The sequence below is a fragment of the Hermetia illucens genome, chromosome 2 (genome assembly GCF_905115235.1).
Source record: "Hermetia illucens chromosome 2, iHerIll2.2.curated.20191125, whole genome shotgun sequence".
Classification (NCBI taxonomy): Eukaryota; Metazoa; Arthropoda; class Insecta; order Diptera; family Stratiomyidae; genus Hermetia; species Hermetia illucens.
The window spans coordinates 70,137,149-70,151,800 of record NC_051850.1 but is presented as its reverse complement, the minus strand read 5'-3'; the positions used below and the strand labels follow the sequence as shown (position 1 = coordinate 70,151,800).

Genomic DNA, 14,652 nt, shown 5'->3' with positions numbered 1-14,652 from the left:
ACAAAAGCATACATATGTACATATTTATATAGTACGTATATTAAATACGGCTGATGATGACGTCATACAAATACAAATGGCAGAGTTTCACCCCCTATAACTTGGTTAATAATAGTTGGATTTTTTCAAACTTAATCAAATTATGCACCATGTTATCCCTTATACGCATGTACTTCTGAGACGAACATAAGGGGGGTTGCCGGGTAAATTTCTAAAATGTAGAAATATACTATTATTAACTTTATTTGTGCAGATATCGGAGCCGGAAGTATTTTGAGGGCTAGATTTCGTAGAGATGTACTACTGTGATTTTTTTTCAGATTGTTCGGTTTGATAGGTTTTGAGAACGAGACCTGTTACACTTTTTGTGGGTCGTATTTTGAGCCCTCACGCCTCTATGTTTCACCCAATATCAAATATGGAACCAGTTTTGAAAAGTACTAATTGAGACCTTTCATTTGACATTTTATGAGAAAAAATGTTGCACCCTCCATTCACATGTATAGGGAGCCCCCCCTCAAACTTAACACATAATGGCGTGACGTAAAGGGAACAACAGATCACATACTCTTACCAATTTTCGTGACAATCGGTCAAGCCGTTTCCGAATAAATCGGGTGTGACAGACAGACACCGTCTCGATTCTAATAAGGTTTTGTTTCACACAAAACCTTAAAAAGGTTCCCTAGTATATCGTATTATTTAGTCGCTAAACGAATGCAAACTTTTAAAAAAGTGTCTACGCTTTTACCAAAATGTTTACATTTTTGAGATGATAAATTTTCGATTTTTCTCCCTAAAAAGAATAGTTAGTATAAATTCACGTCTTCCCGTTCGTGTATACTTCCAATTCAAAATATTCCTTGATATATGTTCATATGTATTTCCAACTCCGCCCTTCATATGTGCTCACTTTATATGATGATGACGACATACACGTCTTAGAGTGCGCGAAATACACAAAAATGTGACCTTCTATAACTTTGTTTATAATAGTTAGTTAGTTTTTTCCAAACTTTCCAAAATTATGCATTATGTTGTTATTTATAACCGTACCAGATTTTGTACTTCTAGGATGAACCTAAGGGGGTTTTCAGGTAAATTTCTGAAATATGGTAATACGTTTAGATCTGAACATACGACGGATTTCACTTTAATATAATTCGCACTCATATCGTGTTTGCGATTATATATAAATGGGGTGATTACCACTTGTCGCCATTTTCGGTCACGCTGCCCCTAGGGCAGAGGTGAGGCAGCGTCTGATGAATGGACCACTAGAGGGAAGTAAGTTGCTTTCTAAGTAGTTCAGTCCGTCATCAAGTGGATGCGAAATCAAAATCCCCTGCATCCTCAACTAAAAATCACCGTTCATTACCCTAACCGTACATGTGATGTTAGATCATCAACAGCGGCCGATATTACCAAATATTGCTTATTACTAGAGTAAATTGCCATGTATTCCTTGCATTCATAGTGTGAACAGGTATCACTCAATCAAGAAAAAAAACTTCCCATATAAGATAGTTGATAGAACAGACGATATTTTGACATGCGAAGAACAGAGAATCATCACTTAAAATTGATCTTTCCTGAGCACAAAATCGAAATCATCTTTTCACACCAAAGCCAGCCGAGAAAATAGATTCGTTTTCGATAGTCAGCATCGGCACTCAAAAGTCGCCTCGGCCAACTGTACTAGGAAATATTACGTAGAACAACGTCATACGCACAGAAGTTCGGAGCTAACATTCATACATCACAAAGCGATAACATTACAAATCAATTACTTAAAATCAAGAATCTACATTCCCATTTTCACATGTATTCGAAATCATTTTCTAGCCAAAAAGCAGCCGATGTCAGGAAAATAACTATAATAGATCCGGAAGCGATTCGGAGGCATCGGCATCAGATCGGCACTCGACAACTGCTGCCGCCACTTGCACTACTAGGAACAATGAGATTAGGTGATGTTTTGTAATGTAATATCACATTGCAAAACATTACCTATCACAGAAGTAATATTACTATTACTCTTGTGATGTTAAGTAATGTGGTGGGGTTAGATAATAAGGTGATGTTAGGTGATGCTGTAATGTTTGTATATTTTCATGTTGCTGGGATATATATATATATATATATATGTTGCCAGGATGGGATGGGCATCAATGGCGGTATCGAGAAGTCCAATTAGTACTGTGATCGGTTTGACGCCATAAACTCCTAAGACTACAACTAATATGGTAGGAGAAACAGAAAAAGAGTCCAGCGGGCTCAGATTTTCAAAGGGAGCCCGTCACGAAGGATAGTAGCTCTCACCCCCTGCGACTATAAATCTCCTCAAAGAATTGTTTACCTATAATAGTTTCTGTAGCCGTAGCTAGAGCTGAGTATTTATAAAGCAGGGACCTGAGAATGTCTCCGTCCTTTCAGCAGCTTTGGCAATGCGAATTGTAGTGTATGCCGAGTCTAGCGGCATGGTTCCTTACAGGCCAGTGCCTCGCACAGACCGCCATAACTTTGTGCACACTTGCACGCGTCTGACCTACAAGCTCTAGCGATTGCGTCTTGTTATAGGTGCTCTTTTACTTGACGCAGATGATGAACCTTCATTATCTGAAGTCAGAGGCTCCTAAATACTACGAATAGATTCCGTTCATGACAGTCGCCAACGAGACACAAATTGTGTCCACTAATAGACTGCATCAACCCAGAGAAGAGTGACTTTGAGTGTGCCACACAGACTGTTTAGTGCATCCCTCCATTATCTCACCAACCTAGAGGATTTCGCCAGTAAGTACAAAGCCCCAGTCACCGACAGATATACTGTAACGTAACCTATTTTTGCCTGATTCCGTGGCGATCGTACGAATCGGCTACGCTGAGGAAATTCACGCACCGACTCACAGGCAATCTTCAATCCGTTGGAGAAGAATACTGCATCAAGTTCAACACGTAGCCAGTCCTACACTCTGCCCTGGTTGGAAAACCTACAACAAAATTCTACGTGAAGCTCGGCTTGCGCGTAATGATTCCCGTTTTTGGGACACATAGGTAATGCTGTTGCAATGCTGATTTAAATTTTAACAGTATATTCCTAATTATAATAACGATAACGGTTTACATCCTCTACCCCAATTTCGGCAGAGTAATCGCTGTTACTGCTTTTCTTTTGATTGCGCATTTACCAGCGACGTGGATTCATAATAAGCATTTTCAAACTGCTTGACTTGAAATCGCTGCAGATTCATTAAAAATATTAAGTGAAGATGGCTTTACGGTTTCTTACCAGGGCAGAAGCAAATCGTCAGATGTTGCCTCACCTTTGCCCTGGGAACAGCGTAAACGAAGCTGCTCGAAGATATTAAGTGATCCTTTATATAACTCGCAGAACACGACTTGACTGCGATTCATATTGAGCGTAAATCCGCCCATACTTTGGGCCAAAGCTTGGCCAAAATAGAACATATTTTTTCAAGGATTACGGGGTCCTAAATCCGCATCCACTTGATGGCGGACCGGACCAAATGCAATTTACTCCCTCTTTTTTGGTCCACGGAAATCTCGTTTAGCGCTTAGCATCCATTTTTTAAAAAGACTAGGCGAAGACGGCTTTACGGTTTGTTACCAGGGCAAAGGCAAGTCGCCAGACGCGCCTCATCTCTGCCCGGCGTGGCAAGCTCTACAAGCTCTCATCAAGCTTTGGCCCAAAGTATGAACGGATCTATGCTCAAAATAATTCGGAGTCTGTTGTTCTGTATTCTGCGAATTATACAAAGTAGCACTGCGATCCGCTTCGGTCACGCTGCTCCCAGGGCACAGGTGAGGCAGCGTCTGACGATTTGCCCTGGTAAGAAACCTTAAAACCGTCTTCCCCTAATATTTCTAAAATTTGGGTGCTAACACTCAAGCGAGGGCTCCGTGGACCAAAAAAGAAGGAGTAAGTTGCTTCCCATTTAATCCGCTGCGACATCAAGTGAATGCGACAACCTTAAAAAAATATGTCCAGATTCATTGTTCCCAACTATATCAACTCATCAAATATGTTTTACACGTGGTGAACTAATAATCAAGCCCAGCGTACCCATGTTCTCAACCGTATAACTAAGCACACTTTCCAACCATGTTTGCAATATGCGTCTCCACCTGTCCGAATATATGAAGTTGCGAGAAAACAACTTGATTCCAGACCCGCAAAATGGCTCATATATTGCGCCTAGATTTTTATGTCTTTATTTATCCGATTTTATATATTATATAATTCGAAGGTTGTTGGTTTATGTGCGAAATTTAGCTATATTGAAAACGAAAAGGTTACTAAAAGTAGAAAATATTTGTATCCCAGTGCGATTTTTGTGAAAAATTTGGTAAGTTTTCACTTCGCATTATGTCAGAGTTCTGCTGCATGACGGATCTTACATTGAAATTAAGGGTTTCAACCCATTCTTTCACCAAACAACTCGGAATACCGGAAGCTAGTGTTTCGAGTATAAAAGTTTTGGGTTCATTTTGTGTGAGGAAGTTTCTACGTACATTTTTCCATTCGTACATTGCAAAAAACCCAAAATATTCCTTCATTTTTTTTCCAAACTACAAGATATACGTAAATATTACAGATATAGATATTATGCTCACCCTAAACAAACAAACATTGCCTATTGCCAGATACTATACTTATGCATGCGCATTCGTGCACAAAAGCAAACATATGTACATACACAGTGCGTATATTGAATATCGTTGGTTTAATGTACAAATATATCTATCTGAACTAACATATGCACTATTTCAAAGCTTCATTAGCATATATATATAAATACGAATAATTGATATTAATATATCAATGATTAATAAAAAACTAAAACAAAAGTTTCCCTGCGACCCCCCTTGATATGAGCTCATTTTGATGTGGTATGTTCAATTTTGTACTTCTAGCATGAACTTAAGGTTTCCGGCTAAATTTTTAAAATATGCTAACATACTAGTATTAACTTCCTTTGTGCAGATTACGTAACGAGGTGTATTTTGAGGCCTAGATTTCGTTTAGATACATCACTGTGGCTTTTTCAGATTTTTCGGTTGGATGGGTTCTAAGAACGAGACTTGTTACACATTTTGGGGGTCATATTTTGAGTCCTCACTCCCCCACGTTTCATCCGATATAAAGTATGGGAAATTCCGAATAGTTCTAATTGAGCCCTTTCCTTTGATACCCCACATGCCATATTTTAATAATAATAATAATCGTTGGCACAACAATCCATATTGGATCAGGGCCTTGAAGTGTGTTAGAGCACTTCATTCAAGACCGTAACGATACAATACAGTATACTGTAGGAGGCAATGTGGTTACCCTGATTTGACTCAGGTACTCATTCACAGCTGAGTCGACTGGTATCCGATGTCAAATCACGATACAAATCCCACTGCCGCCAGCGAGATTTGAACCGCGACCTTCCGTACGACAGCCTTGTGCTCTAACCACTATCCGGACATATTTTGTTAAAAAAAATTTGCACCCCTGTTTTCGCATGTATGGAATCCCCCCTTAAATTCAACACAATGTGACACTCCGCCACGCCTATATGTAAAGGGATTCACAAAGCACACGTTCTCACCAAACTTCTTGACAATCGGTCTACTTGTTTCCAAATAAATCTGGTGTGACAGATAGATAGGCAGACAGACAGACAGACATCGAATCGATTCTAATAAGGTTTTGCTTTACAGAAAACCTTAAAAAGGAGAAATAGTTAGGTCTGGTAGGCTATGTTATGTTCACGGACAAGAAGTATGTTTGGAATAAAGCTAGATTTAGTGTTTTAATTAAATTTACGGGAAGACATCTTGAGTAATTAAGTAAACTAGATTGCTTGGGATCTCAGCGTAATGTAGTTCGAAATAAATATAAAATAAAATAAAATTCAAAAATAAATGAAGCTCATTATTGGCTGTAATAGCACATGAAACGCGAAATGTTACGGAGACAATTGGTAATGATTTTCAGATGGGATTGAAAAAGACACCCCGGATTTGTAGGCATAAGTGTCAATCGTACTGCTGTAGCAATATGTTCTCATATTTTAAGGGCCGGTTATACCCTCACAGAAAAATAATCATTTTTCGACACACTATAAAAGAATAGTGGTACCAAGTGTGTTTTATGGAATGAAATCAAAATATATTTATTGAAATGTTTTACCAATGCCGATCAAAAAAATTTATTTACTTATCGGAAGTAATCTAATAAATCAGTTTAAATTTTCTATTAACTGGTTGCAATTTGCCTGAATTACTGATTACTCTTGTGTTTCATTCCCTAACGTCAGATAAGATGTCAGTGCAACGCATCAGGCAAATTTTCCGGCGGTGTTTTCAAACAAGTTTCAGCAATGTTCGTTCCCTGTTATGCACCTTCACCAAGTCTAGTCAGAATTATAGCGTTCTTCGTGAATAGCGTCAAAAACTCGATTTTCCCAATAAAATCACAATCTTCCACTCCGTCAATTAGTTAATCCCAGATTTGATACCCTTTTCGAAAACTACTTAAAATTTCGTATAAATGGATATCTTTGCAATTGCAAAGGATCATTATCACTTCGAAGGTAAAACTGTTCAGACTTCAGAGAAACTTCGAAACCAATTTTTCATTTAAATTTCAATATGCATTATTGTAAGGGTCCTTAAACTTACAAACCTTACCTTACAAAGTTGAAAAAGTTGCCAGATTAGATTAACTTTCAAGTCATATGTAAAAATGATGGGCTTTGCTATGCAAAAATTTACGAATATTTGAGTACTTTTTCGCATTTATATTTTCCACCTATTTTCTTTGTAAGCTGTCTATTAAATAATGATAATGTCATGACGGCGGAAAATAACGTATGTTTTTTCCGGACAAAGTTGTTTCAAATGAGCTTATCGTATTAAGACTTTTGGAGATTAGTCATAATTGAATTTTTACCTACGTACAAATAACAGTCGTACAGTCAAAATTCCACACTTAAGAAATACACAAAACCTTTCAAACCTGAAGCATCCAGCTTTGGGTTTTTGACTTGCTCTCTTTAATACGGATCGCATAAAGGAGAAGCTCCTCAATTACGCTAAAGCAGACTTAGCACTGGACATATTTTCATACGAGTGATTATTGCTTTCGGCTTTATTAATATGAAGTAATATTTATCGTATCAAAACTAATAAGTACAGCCTTACAGACAAGCTTTAGCTGAGGGTTTACTTGAACTGGAATGATTCCATAATCTTATCTTATTTGTTTATTTTGTATTATGGTTTTAGGCATTTTAATTTAGTTTATATTCTAACCGTTTGACGCAATTTGCCTTCATCCAACAACTGCAATACATTCAAAGGTTGAATGGCGAAAATACAATGATAATGAGCAAGTTAAAAGCGAATTAGTGATTTTCGAATATAGCATCTAAAAAATAAGCGATAAGATTTACAGACTTCCTAAGGTAAAATGGAATCGCCGCATTTGATTTCATATGTACAATAAACGTCAAAGGAGGGTGTAACATTTTTTTCATTTCATTCAGTACTTTCTAAGCATGATCCTATTTCTAATAGAAATTGATATATAGAGGAAGAGGGATTAAAATATGCGCTACGGAAAGTAAAACAGAACCCATGTGAAATCTGAAAAAAAAAAACACAATAATGCAACTGTCTGAAATCTATTCCTCAAAATATAGCCGATTCCGATATCTGGTCAAATAAAGTAAGTAATTTCATATTACTATATTGTATATTCCTTAACAACTGCGTTAAGATAATCCTAGAAGCGCGAAATTGCACCAATCGTATAACATAATTAAAAAAGTTATTGTACATCAAATTTCCTGGATCTTAAACATCATAAACTGTCGATATCCACTTTAATGTTATATGCTCTGAAATATAGGTTATAGTTAATCTCACCGTGCCGTCTCTCCAACCACTCCTTGATGGCAGGGATGAGCCTGTGTGTCCACCGACCTTTTCCCGAGCATTCCCAACGCTCTTGCCATCTATTTAGAGATCTCTCCCTTTCGGCGTTCTTCGTCTGCGATGAAGGAGAGATAGACTTCGCACTATATATATTCGTCATCTCATCTGCCAGGATGTCAATGGGCATCATTCCTGAGACGACGAATGCTGCATCATCTGAGACAGTCCTGAATGCCGAGCACATCCTTAGGGCTGTTCTTCTGTAGACTGAACTCAGTTTGTTAGCGTTAGATGTAACCTGCAATACCTTTCCCCAAACTGGAGCTGCATCAAGCAGAATCGAACTCACTACCCTAGCTATAAGCAACCTGGAAGCATGCCGTGGCCCTCCCACGTTCATCATCATTCTTGCCAGGGCCACACTCGCAGTGGATGCTTTGTCGTAGACATACTGCACGTGTGGCTTATAGCTAAGCTTCCCATCTATCATCATATCATCATCATATTTGATCGCAGGCTTAGAAGTGATGGTATGATTCCCAATTAGAAGTGTCAGACCAGAAATTTCTAGCCAACCCTTAACAGCACTGATCGCTTCGCTTGAGTTTAACTCAGCATCTTCGAGATGTTTTGCGACAACAACCAGCGCTATATCATCGGCGTAGCCCACCACCGTGGCTTCCTCCGGAAGGGGAAGATTAAAAACATCGTTGTACATTATGTTCCATAGCAGTGGGCGCAGTTCGGAGCCCTGTGGGACACCCGCGGAGACAACGTACCACTGGGGTCCGTCATCAGTGTCATACCAAAGCCTCCGTTCTTGTAAATAGCTGTTGACAACAGCTGCAAGATAAGCGGGAATACCAATCTTCGCCAGAGATTCCCATATTAGGTTCCAATTGGCCGAATTGAATGCATTTCTCACATCCAGGGTCACTACTATGCAAAATTTGCTAGTACTGCCCTTTGCATTGCATCTGCGGCCAAGCCAGTAACCATTTTGATGGCATCAGTGGTTGATCTGACTTTACGGAACCCATACTGGCGATCTGAGAGACCTCCCTGGCTCTCAACAACCGGGAGTAATCTATTATAGATAACTCGCTCTAGCATTTTGCCCACAGTGTCCAAAAGCCAAATAGGTCTGTAGTAGGTTGGCTCACCTGGAGATTTGCCAGCCTTAGGCAGTAGCACCAACTTCTGTCGTTTCCATGATGCAGGAAATATCCCCTCGGACATGCACGCTTCGAACAACTCAGCGAATATGTCCGGTGTTGATTTCACGGCAAGCTTAATGGCCTTATTCGGCACGCTATCTAGACCCGGAGCTTTCTTATCTCCTATCCCAGATCTCCAGCAGTTCGTCACTGGTGACTGGCGGTATTCCCGTGTCGTTCAGAGGTCGCTGGAAGCTGTCTATGCCCTCCTCTTGCTGAGGGAATAACCCCTGGATAATTTTTAACAAGAGTGAAGGGCACGTGATCTGCGGAGATGAGCGGACTCTGAATCGCCCCATCACGATTCTATAGGCGCTCCCCCACGGGTTTACGTCCACTTCTAAACAGAGCTCTTTAAAGCATTCCCTCTTGCTCCGTTGAATGGCGAGCTTGAGGGTTTTGCGGGCTACCTTATAGGCGTGCTCTTTTTGCCCTTGGTCGATTCTACCTACCGCTCTTTGAGCCGCTCTTCTGGCGCGGTGACAGGCTGATCGAAGGCTTGCCAGTTCAGCATTCCACCAGTAGTTTGGTCTTCTACTGGTGAATGAGCACCTCCTCGGTATGGATGCGTCACACGCTTTGGCGATGCATTGGGCCACATGGGCAGCTCTTTCCCTACAGGCGCCTGCTTTGTTAGGCTGGTCTAGCCACACCTCCATGAAGGTCTGCTCATCCAGAGCTTTAACGGACCAGCCTGACATCTTTCTTGGTTTCGGGCTTGATGGTCTTATGCCCGGTGACTCCACCCATAGCCTGGTGTGCTGTGGGTGTAATGGTTGCTAACACACCAAGACATACCACGTGCTAGTGCAGGGCTGACAAAAGTTAGGTCTACGATTGAGGTAGACCCCCCTTTCTGAAAGGTGTTTACATATTCTTCGTTGGCCAGAACGACATCCAACTGTGCGAAAGCGTCGAATAGACTGCGGCCCCTTGCATTTGTCTCTCTGCTACTCCACTCACGGGCCCAAGCATTGAAGTCACCAGCAATCACCCTTGGACTATGACCCCTTGCGTCGAGAACAAGACTGTCAAGCATTTCCTCGAATTCGGGCAGTGTCAGGCTTGGTGGGGCGTAACAGCTGTACACATATACCCCGTTTATTTTCGCCCACACAAAGCCGCTGTATGTCTGATTCCCAGTACGTTGTATCGCTTGTCGGCCGCATGCCCATATCGCCGCTCCACCAGACGAATCTATAACTTAAACGCCACCGTGACGGTTTCTACAGGGTTCGCTAATGATGGCAATTTCCACCTCGGATTCGAAGATGGTCTGCTCAAGTAAATCTTGAGCGACCCTACAATGATTGAGGTTTGTTTGAATAAACCTCATTTTTTCATTGAAGTCAGCGCCTTTCTAAATTCCGGGCATTTAGCACTTCCGGCAATATGCCGGTAATCCCGTCCCTCACTTCCTTCGCACAACAAGCATTTAGGGTGCCTATTGCACGCTTTGGCAATATGGCCTTTCTCCCCGCACCTTCTGCATTGATCGGACCGATCAATGCCGCTGGTGCATGCCTTCGCGAAACGGCCAAACGCGAGGCACTTGAAGCACCTCTTTAGAGAAATCTGCTCTCTCAGACGGCGAACAACCCATCCGATTCGAACCTTCCCGGCCACCAATAACTTCTGCGCGGCGTCGAATGGCAATCGCAATGTGGCCGTTTGAGTATTGCCATAGGCTTTCCGCAAACTCACAATGGACTCTTCGGCAAGTTCCTCCAACTTAAACTGTTCCATCAAGGCAGTGCAAATTCTGTCTGTCCGTATGTCTGTCTGTCTGTCCGTCACACGCATTTTTCTCGGAGACGGCTATAGCGATTGACACCAAATTTGGTAGAAAGGTGGGAACTGTGAACGCTCACGCATGCAGTGAATTACATCCTTTTAGGTCGAATTTAAGGGGGGTCCCCATACATGCAAAAGGGGGTGTAAAATTTTTTTTCGTCAAATATAGTCATGTGGAGTATCAAATTAAAGGTCTCGATTAGTACTTTTCAAAGCCGATCTTAGTTTTGTCATTCGTTGGAAGGGTGGGGAGCGCGGGGGGTTGAAAGTGATCACTTCTTTAAGGGGGCCATTCTCAGAAACTACCAAACCGAAAAATCTGAAAAAAATCAGGAGGCTGCCACTATATGGTACCTGGGCTCCGAAATACCTTCCATGCCGATATCTGTTTAAATAAAGTTAATAATAGTATATTACTATAATTTTTTGTAATTGGTTAGAAACCCCCCTTCATCCTAGTACCATAAAATGGAGTGATATAGGTTATAATATAGAACATGATCATACCAAGTTTGGTGGAAATCGCACCATTACTAACAAAGTTATAATAATATAATATAAGACTATGAATGTCAATATCACCCGAAAGTGGATACTTTCACATAATATATGGATATATTACGTGCTACGTACTAAGAAATACACAAAACCTTTCGTACCTGAAGCGTTCAGCTTCCGGTTGCCCGACTTGTTCTGTTTCGTAGTTTCTGAGAATGGGTCCGCGAAAGAAATGATCGCTTTCGACCTCACGCACTCTCCACCTTTCCACCAAATGTCAAAACTAAGACCGGTTTTGGAAAGTACTAACTGAGACTTTCAATTTGATACCCCACAAAAAATTTGCACCCCAATTGTCATGTATGGGTCCCCATTAAAACTCACCGTATACGTGAGGTTTCGCAGATCCCACCTTTCCACCAAATTTGGTGTCAATCGCTATAACCGTTTCCGAGGAAAATACGTCAGCAGACAGTAAACCGATTTTGTTTTACACAAAACCTTAAAAACAACCACAGAAACCGAAATCTTAACGATTTTGCCATTCGTTTATAGCTAAAAACTCAGAACAGCCCTTCATAAATTCTCGTAGTGCAAGATATACATACACATGCACATATTAAAGTCATTTTTATGCTCCTTCTAGAAAAATAAACATTTCCTATTATCGCATATCGAATATATTCGTATTCGAAAAAGTGAATATTTTGGCATTTATACAAGGGAAAATGAATGGGGCTGTATTCTCCCGTCCAAAAGTGAATTCAAATATATTAGTATTTAGGAGTACGAATACGAATTCTGTTGGACTAATATTCCCCAAGTGCGAATACGAGTTTTTCTTGTATTGAAATATTAGTATTTGATAGCGAATATTAGCGCCTTAATAATCTGATCATGTACGTGTGTATGGTAGAGTGGAACTTAATACGAAAATTAAAAGGCATTGCAGGTGTAGACAAAGCAAGTCGGGAAACCGGAAGCTGGAAGCTTCAGGTAGGAAAGGTTTCGTGTATTTCCTTTATAAAGCCATTTAAATGTGACTTTGTCCCATTAGTACGTAACACGTAATATACGCATATATTATGTGAGAATATCTACTTTCGGGTGATACTGACATTCAAAAACTTGAATTTCCAAAGAAGTGGCAAGTGCGATTTCCACCAACCTTCATTATTATAGCCTACATTGCTGCAGTTTTGTGGTGCTAGGATGAAGGGGGGTTTTGCAGCCAATTACCAAGAATTATAGTAATATACTATTATTAACTTTACTTCAAGGGATATCGGTATGGAAGGTATCTCGGAGCCTAGCCACCATATAGTGGCAGCCTCTTGATTTTTTCAGGTTTTCCGGTGGGGCAGTTTCTGAGAATGGCCCCGTTAAATAAATAATCACGTTCGACCCCCGAACTCCCCGCCTTTCCAACAAATGTCAAAACTAAGACCATTTTCGGAAAGTACTAACCGAGACCTTTCATTTGATATCCCACATGACTATATTTGGTGAAAAAAATTTCCACCCCCCTTTTGTATGGGGACCGCCCTTTAATTCGACGTAAAAGGATGTAACTCACTGGATGCGTGAGCGTTCGCTGTTCCGAACTTTTCACCAAATTTGGTGCCAATCGCTCCAGGTTTTACACAAAACCTTAAAAGAATGTATATATAAACTCGAAAAATATTTTCAAGTTTGAAGAATGGTTTTGCGAAGAGAAAGTACTTGAAAGCAAAGACATAACGAATACTTCTTCTATGCTTTAATAAATGTCTGTGCCTCTATCAGACATCAGACGGACAAATGTCTATTTCAAATAAATGTCAGTTTAATGAGACACCTTTTGGAGCACACATGTTGAGCCCTCACTCCCCCATGTTTCTTCCGATATAAAAAATATGAGCAGCCTTGAAAAATAGTCCTTTCATTTGATACCACACATGACCATATACAGTGAAAAAAGTATAGGCAGCCCTTTCGCATGTATGAGGCGCCCCCTTAAACTGAACAGATGCTCAGGGGAAAAAACTCGGCGAATGAGTTGAAAAATATAGTCAAAAGCAATTCCCAAAAGGATATTTATGACAAAGCGGTTGAACATTTTCTTGGGAAATATGATTTTCATGGCAGAATAGCTGGAAAATGACTATACATCAGTAAGTATAAAGCAGTTTCACAGCTTTAGCTTCGTAAAGAACATTTTAACATTGACCTTTGAACCGTTTTCGGTAAATACCCGAAACTTTCATAATTCAAATCATTTTTAACCTTTTGTAAGATAATACAGATAATATAATATAATCTGCCTGGCTCTGATGGTAAAACATGTGGCGGAAACCTTATACAGAGTTTAATACACATAATATTCGGGCCACTATCAAGCATAGTGGAGAGTCAGTGATGATATGGGGGCCTTTTTCAGCGCAGAAATATGAAATATTTATTTTATAGACGGTAAAATGGATAGATTCCAATACTTACACAACTTAAAGCAAAATTTGTGGCAAACTGTTGAAGAGCGATGATCCCAAGCACATTTCCTATGTTCTTGAGACATGGCTCATTTATAACTGCCCGAAATTTCCCAAAACATCTTCGCAGTCACCTATTTGGCAGGAGTGGAATAATATGTCTACAAAATTTGGTGCAAATCTCGTGCGTTTGATATTTCAACTACAAAAAATAATGATAAAAGCAAAAGGAAACGCTTAAAACATTGAAATCCTGTTTTTGAAGCGTTTGACCGATTATTTATTGGACTTAAATTTTTACTTATGTTTGGTTGTTACATTTGCTATAGGAATGTTTAATAACATTATATTATGTTATATACTTCTTCTGAAAGGTCTGATTATTATCTAAAGGATGCATAGAGACAAATTAATAAATTAATACAAAACACGTCGGGAAGCCGGAAACTTTACGCTTCAGGTATAAAAGATTTTGTGTTTCCCTATGGGAGGAGCAATGAGTGCATAACAATTCCGTATGTACATAGCTAAAATTCCCATTGCCCCTCTATTTTTCAGAAATCCGTTTAAATAAATAATTCGATGGAAAGCATTGTATTCATAATAGTCAATCTTATACGCTTTTCACTCGCAGTTTAATATGATTAGCAAATGTAAATGTGTAATCTACCACAGATACAAACAAATCGGGAAAACGGAAGCTTGACACTTCAGGTATAAAA

At 39.9% G+C, this 14,652-nt stretch overlaps 1 protein-coding gene across 2 annotated transcripts in view; it reads right to left on the bottom strand.

The window, feature by feature from the left end:
• The window catches only part of LOC119649718 (dendritic arbor reduction protein 1-like), a 246,407-nt gene that overhangs the window by 119,199 nt on the left and 112,556 nt on the right, over window positions 1-14,652 (bottom strand). The gene's annotated exons all lie outside the window — the stretch shown is intronic.